This window comes from Anomalospiza imberbis, unplaced genomic scaffold (genome assembly GCF_031753505.1).
Source record: "Anomalospiza imberbis isolate Cuckoo-Finch-1a 21T00152 unplaced genomic scaffold, ASM3175350v1 scaffold_472, whole genome shotgun sequence".
NCBI classification, from domain to species: domain Eukaryota; kingdom Metazoa; phylum Chordata; class Aves; order Passeriformes; family Viduidae; genus Anomalospiza; species Anomalospiza imberbis.
The window spans coordinates 55,128-65,422 of NW_027100081.1; the positions used below are offsets into that span (position 1 = coordinate 55,128).

Sequence of the window (10,295 nt, forward strand, 5' to 3'; positions counted from 1 at the left end):
TCCCTGGGGGCTTTCTCCATCGGAGGAGCCTGGGGAATTGTTTTCCTCGAGCGAATCTAAAGAGCAGGCAGAAATCGGGGACCTGGGGGGTGGCGGAAACTCAAACCCCTCTTCTCCCGCGGAAGGTAAATCCGCTTTCTCTGCCTCTGTGATGGGGGAAGTCATGCCTAGCGGCTGGCTGGCTGACCCCTCCCCCTGGGTCCCGGCAGAGACCCTAGATGGCCCTGCAAAACCCCTGCTTCTCTGTGACAGCGATTCCAACACTGTTCTAGCTGAAGTCAGGAGCTTTGCAGCTATCTTATTGTTTTTTACGGCTCTATAATATAATTCTCTGTTCATCTGCTGCCAAAACCCCACCTCATATAAGAGGCGTTTCTCTGTGTTTGGGAAATTATACTGCACCCACAATAGCAAAGCCTTTAATTTTTTCGAACTGATTTCCACAGGATGTGTGGAAATGATTCCCTGTAAATCTGCTAGAACTTGGGCCTCTTCCTGGGAATGTCCCACCCCCATGTTCTCAATTTGACTTTCTCACCAAAGCTGTATCGACGCGAGGTCGGTCCGAAGATGGCACTGGTCCCTGTCCAGCAGGTCACAGGTGAGCAGATCCAGGCGCGCTTCTGAATCTCCTCCTCTCCGAGCTGGTCTCGAGGCAAAGAGTTTGGTGAGGTCAGGATACTCTGTGTCACGCTCCCTGCTGTCTTCTTCACTGGGATCTTCTGGGAAAACCTGCTTTCCTTCTCTCTTCTTGTGCAGGTGAGATCGCTTGGTGGCTCAGCTTCTCGTCTCTGGATACTTCTGAAATGCCTTCAGTGCCCACCCAGGGACGCCAGATCTCGGATGTCCCTCTAGTGCTGAGGTGACTCCGGGAAGGTGGAGAAGGCCTTCACTGGCCTGCACTGACGAAGGAAGACGCAGCAGCCGCAGTATTCGGTCTCTGGATGATTTATTTCAAATTATCAGGAAGCTTGTCTCTTTGGCTGCTGGCCGAGAGAAGGCGCAGACTTCTTAACAGTTGTTTGCTATTTCTTATCTATCAATTCTCTCTGTGCCCTTGCTGAGGTCTGTTCAGCAAGGCAGAAAGGGAGCATCTGACCCTCGAGGGGCAGGCACAGAGACTAAATACTACTTGTTACGTACTACATGTTTACTATTTCCTACCAATATCTAGCACCTATGTTGGATAGTGTGTTTTCAGTAAAACGCAATTAAAAGATGCCAACATCACCAAAGAAGATGGAGGGTAAGAAGAAGGAGGAAAAGGACAAGTCACACCCCAAATCCTCCATGTTGGATTTTTCATACCCCCCCTGTACCAATCCTGACCCCCCCGTACATTGGTCAAAACCCCCATGAACATAATGTAAAAATACTCTCCTCTAACTTATAACTACTTCTATTTTATCTACTGTAAATTCTAGATTTTTGTCTCTTCTTGTTCTTCCTGCAGAGCTGGTAACTCATTCCATGGCTCAAAATTAAAATCACAGCTGTCTCCAGCTGTCTGCCAGGGTCTCTGACTCATAGGAATATTTGAAAATGTCGGAAAAGCATTTTGGGTTCTGACAATATCATATATCTTTTGGCCCCGGGAATGGAAGTTAATTGCACCCTCGGGTTCTCTCAAGGCATAGGAGGAAGCTCCATATGTCTGCAGAGTGCAAATGTCATCTCAGGACCAGGAGGGAAAACAGCAATCATTCGTCCTTTTGTTGTGGAAAAGCCCATCACAGTTTGAGAAGAGACCTCTTGGCACAATGGGGCATTAAACTGGAAGTGGATTTTTAGTCGGGGTCACTGCAGCACTCACCACTCTGAAACTGACCTGGAAGACAGACAGTCCTGTCTGGGTGGATCAGTAGCCCTTTGAGCGAAAGAAATTGAGTGCTCTGAAAAACTTGGTCACAGAACAACTTGGAAAGGGACACATCAAGCCGACGAACAGCCCCTGGAACTCTCCAGTGTTCGTCATTTGCAAAAAGGCTTCAGGCTCATGGAGATTGCTTCATGACTTCAGAAAAATCAACTAAGTCCTTGAGGACATGGGACCACTTCAGCTGGGACTTCCCTCTCTCTCAGTGATTCCGAGAGATTGGCCGCTTGTGGTCATTGATCCCAAGGATTGTTTTTTCAGCATTCCACTCCATCAAGATGATGCTCCTCAACTTACATTTTCCATCTCAAGCATCAACAGACAGGAGCCTCTACAAAGATACCGTTGGACCGTTCTTCCACAAAGCCTCAAGAACTCACCAAGCATCTGCCAATGGTACGTGGCTTGAGCTTTGTCTCCAGCATGAGAAAAATATCCGGGAGCAAAAATCATTCATTATATGGATGATTTGCTCATTGCAGCACCAACGCAACAAGAACTGCAAAAAGTTCATGACTGTGTGATTGCAGAAGTGCAACAGGCAGGATTGGAAATCAGCACTTCAAAGACTCAAGAAATTGCACCATGGAAGTACTTGGGATGGAAAATCACAGAGCAGACCATCAGACCTCAAAAAATAGAAATCAATTCAGAGATCAACAACCTACAGGATTCGCAAGAACTTCTAGGAGAGATCACCTGGATGAGGCCAATTTTGGGAATCATGAATTACGATCTGTCCCGTCTCGTTGATGCACTGGAAGCCCTGGCGGGGTGGGGCGTGACCACGGTGTAATAAATAAAAGGTCTTTGTTCATCAAAACAAGCACTGAAGGAGATAAGAATTTAAGCTGAGTAAGGAGTTATAGGATGTGAGAGGGAGAGAGGCCCAAGGGGATCGCTAGTACTTTGTAGTCCCGAATGCCCAAAATCCCAAATTCCCAAAACCCCAACATCCTGAATTCCCAAAGTCCTGAATTCCCAAAATCCCAAAGTCCCAATGTCCTGAATTCCCAAATTCCCAAAATCTCCAATTCCCAAATTCCTAAATCCCTGAATTCGCAAATTTCCTGAATTCCCAAAGTCCCATTTTTCCATGTTTTTTCCCAAATTCCCATTTTCCCCAGTCCAGCAGTGTCCAGATGGTTCCCCATTCCCACATTCCCATTTTTTCTTGTATTTTTCTACAATTTTTCCCATTTTCCCCTGTTTTTCCCTTTTTTTCAAGATTTTCCATGATTTTTCCATTATTTTTCCCATTTCTCCCCGAATCCAGCAGTGTCCAGGTGGTTCCCCATTCCCACATTTCCAATTTTTCCCATTTTTAAAGCTTTTTCCATGATTTTCCCCATTTTCCCCCATTTTACCCTGTTTTTTCCATGATTTTTCTCATTTTCCCCCTTTTTTCCATGATTTTTCCATGATTTTCCCATTTTCCCATTTTTCCCCCAATCCAGCAGTCTCCAGGTGGTTCCCCATTCCCACATTTCCATTTTTCCATGATTTCCCCTTTTTTTTCCCATTTTTCCCTTTTCCCCATGATTTCTCCATTATTTTTCCATGATTTTTCCCATTTCCCCCCTTTTTTCCATGATTTTTCCATGATTTTTCCATGATTTTCACATTATTTTTCCATGATTTTTCCATTTTTCCTGTTTTTTTCATGATTCTTTCCCTTTTACCCCCAGTTTTTCCTGTTTTTCCCATGACTTTTCACAAATTCCTGTTTTTTTCCCCCAGTCCGGCAATGTCCAGGTGGTGCCCGTGGGGCTCAGCCGGGGCCTCCAGAAAATTCTCCAGGAGAAATTCCTGAACCTGGCGAGGATGGATGACATCAGCCAGCTGCTCACGGGGTAGGGGACACCTTGTGGACATCACAGGGACATCAGCCAGCTGCTCACGGAGTAGGGGACATGAGGACACCTGGGGGACATCAGGGACACCTGGGGACACCTTGGGGACATCAGGGACACCTTGGGGACATCACAGGGACATCAGCCAGCTGCTCAGGGGGTAGGGGACACCTGGGGACATCTTGGGGATATCTGGGGACATCTTTGGGACACAGGAATTTCTTCCTGGGGTACCTGGGGACACTGGAGGGGACATGAGACCTGGGGACACCTCCAGAGATGTCACCTGTCCCTGTCCCTCAGAGGTGTCACCTTTCCATGTCCCCTGTCACCTCTTCCTGTCCCTGTCCTCTGTCATCTGTCCCTGTCCCGTCAGGGACATTGTCCTGTCCCTGTCACCCGTCCCGGTCCTTGTGTCCCAGAGGTGTCACCTGTCCCTGTCCCCTGTCCTTGTCACTTGTCACCTGTCCCTGTCCCCTCAGGGATGTTGTCCTGTCACCTGTCCCTGTCACCTGTCTCCCCGAGGTGTCACCTGTGCCTGTCACCTGTCCCTGTCCCCTCAGGGACGTTGCCCTGTCCGAGAGCGAGGCGGAGCCAGACGGGTCCCAGAACGTTCTGGAACAGCCCCAGAACTGCGCCGGGCGCGGCAACACCATGACGCAACAAAGCGCCATGAGACTGACTGAGGAGACAACGGGGACATCCCTGGGGACACTGAGGGGACATTGGGGTGACACAGCAGAGTGCCGTGAGGCTGACCAAGGTGACCTTGGGGATATTGAGGGGACATTGGGGACACTGAGGGGACATTAAGGGGACACACAGGGGGATGGGGACAGGTGCTGTGGTGCCCAGGTGACACCGCAGCTCAACGGCGTCCCCCTGTGTGTCCCCTGTGTCCCCTCTCCTGTCCCCGTGTACCCATGTCACCTGTCCCTGTGCTCCCTCTGTCCCTGTGTCACCTGTCTTGTGTCCCTGTCCCCTGTTCCTGTGTCGCCTGTCCCTATATCACCTGTCCCCGTGTCCCTGTGTCCCCTGTCCCTGTCCCCTGTCCCCGTGTCACTTGTCCCTCTGTCCCTGTGTCACCTGTCCCTGTCACCTATCCCAGATCGGCCCTGTCTGACGCTGCAGCTGCTGAAGGTGGAGGAGGGGCTGGGCCAGGGCAACGTCCTGTACCATGGCCTGGGTGAGTGACACACCTGGGACAGGTGAGGGACACCTGGGGACACACCTGGGGACATGGGCTGGGTAAGGGACACACCTGGGGACACCTGGGGACATGGGCTGGGTAAAGAGACACACCTGTGGCTAGTTGTGTGCCAGCTGTGCCCAGGTGTCTGTGGGTATCTCAGGTGTGTGCCCAGCTGTGCCCAGGTGTACCTCAGGTGTGTGCCAGCTGTGCCCAGGTGTCTGTGGGTATCTCAGGAGTGTGCCCAGCTGTGCCCAGATGTGTCACAGGTGTGTTTCCCTGGCAGCCCCCAAAGGAGAGGCAGAGCTGCGGGAGCTGCTGGCCTGGTGGGAGCAGCGGCTGCAGGTGAGGGTGGAGCGGTGCCAGGCGCAGGAGCAGAACCTGGAGCGGAAATAGCAGCAGCGGGAATGGCACAGGTGAGAACAGGTGTGCCAGGGACAGGTCAGGGTGGCAGGGGCCTCCCAGGTGAAGAGGGTCACACAGGTGAGGACAGAAAGGTCACACAGGTGAGGTCACGCAGGTGAGGTCACACAGGTGAGGACAGAAGGGTCACACGGGTGAGGTCACACAGGTGAGGCTCCCCCAAGTGGGGCAGCCTGGCCGGATCCATCCTCAGGTATCCATCCCCTCACCTGTCCCTCACCTGTCTCTCCCCACGTAGCGCAGCCTGGCCAGGATGGGCCAGGCCGCAGGTGGCCCAGGAGGTGACAGCGATGTCGAGGACCCCAGCGCACCTGAGGCGGGTGAGGCCAAGCCATCGGACGAGGCCGAGGCCAAGTATTATAGACAGGAGCTGGGGGAGGAGCCTGATACAGGTGAGCCCGGGCCAGGTGAGGGCCAGGTGAGGTTGGGGGGTGCAGTGAGCTTTGGGGGGAGGGGGGGGTGTCCAGGTGAGTTTTTGGGGACTCCAGGTGAGCTTTTGGAGGTTCCAGGTGAGCTTGAGGGGTTCCAGGTGAGCTTGGGGGGTCCAGGTGAGTTTTGGGGGGAAGAAAAGGAAATTTCAGTGTTTCCAGGTGAGGTTGGGGTTATAAAAGGAAGTCTTGTGGGTTTCAGGTGAGTTTTTGGAGGAATTCAGGTGAATTTTAGGGTTTCCAGGTGAATTTTGGGGGGGGGGGGGTGTAAAATAGAAATATTGGTGTTTCCAGGTGAGTTTGTGGGAGATAAAGGGAAATTGTGTGGGTTTCAGGTGAGTTTTGGAGTGTTCCAGGTGAATTTTGGGGTGTTCCAGGTGATTTTGGGGTTTCCAGGTGAGTTTGGGGGAGATAAAGGGAAATTTTGGGAGTTTCCAGGTGAGTTTTCCCTCCCTGGAAGTGGCTGATGACGCAAAATTCCTGAATTTCCGTGATTTGGGATCAAAGTAAACACTCTGACACTTCCAGGCAATCCTGGCACCCCAAATCCCAACTTTTCCCCCCAAATCCCAGTTTTCTATGCCTAAAATTCCATTTTCCCACCAAATCCATTTTTCCCCTTAACCCCAATTTGTTTTCCCCAAACCCCAACTCTTTTCCCAGAAATCCCAATTTTTTTCTCCCAAGTCCCATTTTTTACCCCCATATCCCTTTTTTGTTCTCCTAAATCCCAATTTTCCATCCCTTAATTCCATTTCCCCCACCCCCAAACCCCAATAATTTCCCCCTAAATCCCCTATTTTCCCCTCTAAATTCCCATTTTTCCCTCTTTTTTCCCCAGATTTGTTCCCTGGTCACTCCAAGAGGAAGCAAAGGCCCTCGGCCACACCCCGAGCCCGGAAATGATGGAAGAGGAGCCCAAAATCCCATCCTGGAACCCCAAAATCCCATCCTGGAACCCCAAAATCCCATCCTGGAACCCCAAAATCACGCCCAGGACATCCCAAAAACCCCAAATCCCACCCCAGGAAACCTGGAACCCCCAAATCCCAACAGGAAACTCCAAAATCCCATCCTAGAACCTCCAGATCCCACCTGGGAAACCCCAAAAATCCCAAATCCCACTCAGGAAATCCCAGATCCCACCTGGGAAACCCCAAAAACCCCAAATCCCACCCGGGAAACCCCAAATGCCGCCGTGGGAAGCTCTTGACCCCCTGGAAAATCCCAAATTTCCCACAGCCAGGACGGGCCTGGAAAAGGAAGAACTGAAAGGGGGGAAAAAATGGGAATTTGGGACCCCCTGATCCCACAGGAATTGGGAATTCGGGGTCTCTGGGACGGATTTTGGGGTCCAACGGAATTTTGGGATCTTAAAAAGAACTTTGGGATCCCCAAGGGGAATTTTGGGATCCTCAAGAGGAATTTTTGGGGTTCACAGGGGAAGTTTGGGATACCCCCGCTGAGGATTTTGGGATTTCCAAGGAGATTTTTGGGATTTCCAGAAGAATTTTGGGATCCCCCAAAGTCTCCCTGTATCCCCTTCCACATTTTCCCTGCTGGGATCCCCAAATCCAGGGGAGACCACCCCAAAAATGGAGAAAAAAAAAAAAACCAAAAAAAAAAGGGGGAAAATAAACCCCAAAAATGAGAAAAAAAACATAAAAATGGGGGGAAAAAAACACTGTGGGGGAAAAGTCCTAAAAATGGGGAAAAACCCCAAAAAAACCCAGTGGGAATTTCAGGAATTTCCAGGAGTCCTTGTGGCTGGAATTCCAGGTTGGAAGTTTGGGAAATGTGGTCCCTCCCCGGCTGGGCAGGTGTTTCCCCTTGGCAGGAGCAGGAATAAAGTTGGATCCACCCCAGGACCTCGTGTTGCTCTTTTTTCCAGGAAAAATCCCATTTTCCACCCAAATTCCCATTTTCTATCACATATCCTCCTTTTTCTACCAGAATTTTCCATTTTCCCATCCCAAATTCCCATTTTTTCCAGCAAATTCCCTATTTTCCTACCCAAAATTTCCATTTCCCACCCTAAATTCCTGTTTTTTACCCCCCCAAATTCCTGTTTTCCCCACCCCAAATCCCCATTTTTCCCACCCCAAATTCCCATTTTTCCAGCCCAAATTCCCATTTTTCCCAGCTGGGAATTTCGGGATGAGCCCAAATCCTGGTACAGGGACGGGGGCGGTGCCAGAGCCTGGAGCTTTACTGAACTGGGAGCCACTGGGAGCAAACTGGGATCCACTGGGATCCAACTGAGGCCAAACTAGAACCAAATTGGGAGCGGCTCAGCTGGTGGAGGGCCTGGGGTGAGGAAAAAGGGGAGTCAGGACAGGTGAGAGGAACCCCCAGGTGTGCCCAGGCATATCTTGGTGCAATCCAGGTGTGCCCCAGGTGTGCCCAGGTGTGTGAGGTGAGTGCCCAGGTGTGCCAGGTACGCACTTTGCCCACTCCATGTTGAGGATCAGGTGGGTGTGGCAGCACCGGGACACTGTGAATGCCCCCCAGGTGAGTGTGACCCCCCCCCAGGGGGGTGCCCAGGTGTGCCCAGGTGTGTGAGGTGAGTGCCCAGGTGTGCCAGGTACACACTTTGCCCACTCCACATTGAGGATCAGGTCGTCGTAGCCGAAGCCGGACATGCCCGTGATGGCCCTGGCCGCGTCCTCGCGCCGGTGGAAGCTGATGAAGGTGAATCCCTGCAAAAACAGCGCCGTGAGCACCTGGAACGGCGGGCATGGCGGGCAGGTGAGCCCTGCCCAGGCACGCAGGTGACCTTGGACTGCCCCGTGGTCTTGTCCTTGGCCAGGTAGATGCGGGAGATGGAGCCAAAGGGGCGGAAGAGCTCCTGCAGGTCGGTCTCGCGTGTGTCCTCCGACAGGTTGGTGACGTGGATGTCTTCGGCTGGGCACACGACAGGTGTGGGCAGGGGGGCCTCAGGTGGTCTCCGAGGGAGTCCAGCTGTGCCCACGTGGCCTCCAAGTGGCCCCAGGTGTGTTTTTTTCTACCCCAGGTGTCCCCAAAAGCCACCCAGGTATCCCCAGGTGTGTCCCAGGTGTTCTCAAAGCCCCCCAGGTGCATCCCAGGTGTCCCCAGAGCCCCTCAGGTGTTCCCAAAGCCCCCCAGATGTCCACAGAGCCTCCCAGGTGTGTCTCAAGTGTGCCCAGGTGTCACCAGAACCCCCCAAATGTCCCCCAGGTGTTTTTTTATCGCCCTCAGGTGCCCCCAGGTGCGTCCCAGGTGCCCCCATGTTAGCGTTCAGGAACACACATAATCACGGGATATGATTATATGCAGGTGCTTTTATTGCAGAGCTCTGGGAATCAGGGGTACAGACCCAAATCTGACTCCGACATGGCTTTCGAGCTGAACGTATTTTATATTCTATCGTTATATAACTTACATATTAATTGTTAAACTTATATTGTTCTATTGTATACATTGACTTTATCCAAGCATGAATTTCTTGTGATTTTTCTCAAGCCCCTGACCACAGTTCCCCATGACTATTCTTACGATTAAACAGTAATCATATTTAATTACTAAACAATCATCACATCTAACAATTCCATCATTTATCATAGCCCAGCTACACAAGTGCAGTTCTAGCAAGTATAAGGCCTATACTTTCCCAGGGTATTTTCCCAGGGCCTACTAAGCTTAGTTTTCATTCTAACTCCCCAGATCCCCATGATTTTAAACCCTTTTACTATAATTTTCCCCCCTTTGAAAGTATTTTCAATTCACTATAAGTGCAAATGCTTTCACTTGATACAGTCTTTGGTTTCTGAGTTTATACGTGATGTTCTTCAAATCCAGAATTGACGTAAACATTGTCGTGGATGCTGTCACGAACTGGAGGATCAGAGGATGATGGGTGTGGATCCCGTGTCAGTGCCTTTATTATTTTTCAGTTCCAGGACGTCCTCTTCTGTATTTCTCCTTTTAGGACACTGCAGACTAACAAAATTACTAAAAACACAATTAATAGGATTATCACACTCTCGATGATAGACTTAATCCATGAACTCGCATTCCACCCTAACCCTTTGAAGACTTTGTCTAACCAGCTCGTAGTCAAATCTTTTTGCTCTTCTTGTGCTTCATGCTCTATTTGTTTTAACTGACTGATATCATAGTCTATATCTGCAGTTACATTTGGGATGTGGATGCAGCAATGATCAATCCATCCCTTTAAAGATCCACACACTCCATGCTCTTTCGGAAGTAACAAATCTAAGGCAAATCGATTTTGCAAAGTCATTTTTGTGGTGGCTTGTAATTGTACGATAAGTTCTTTAAATCCTTCCCTAGTGACTCTTGCCAGTCTATCTACCTGACCTGTAAGTTTGTACAATATTTCTTTATTCTGATAGTTTGCTATAGGACCAAGCAAAGACTCTAGGGCCCACCCAAATTTCACTCCACTAGAGGGTTCTTGCCAAATGTCATCTTGATTTTCATTATCTGGGGCTTCTCGTCTTGTTCTTATCTGCAGAAGTTCGTGTTTTCCCTTAAATGGGGAC

The 10,295-nt window shown here is 50.4% G+C and overlaps 2 pseudogenes; both read left to right on the plus strand.

The window, feature by feature from the left end:
• Nucleotides 1-570: 570 nt before the first annotated feature.
• LOC137466923 (suppressor of SWI4 1 homolog) lies at nucleotides 571-5,338 on the plus strand (annotated as a pseudogene).
• A 115-nt stretch (nucleotides 5,339-5,453) lies between these two features.
• LOC137466924 (suppressor of SWI4 1 homolog) lies at nucleotides 5,454-7,041 on the plus strand (annotated as a pseudogene).
• Nucleotides 7,042-10,295: the final 3,254 nt, after the last annotated feature.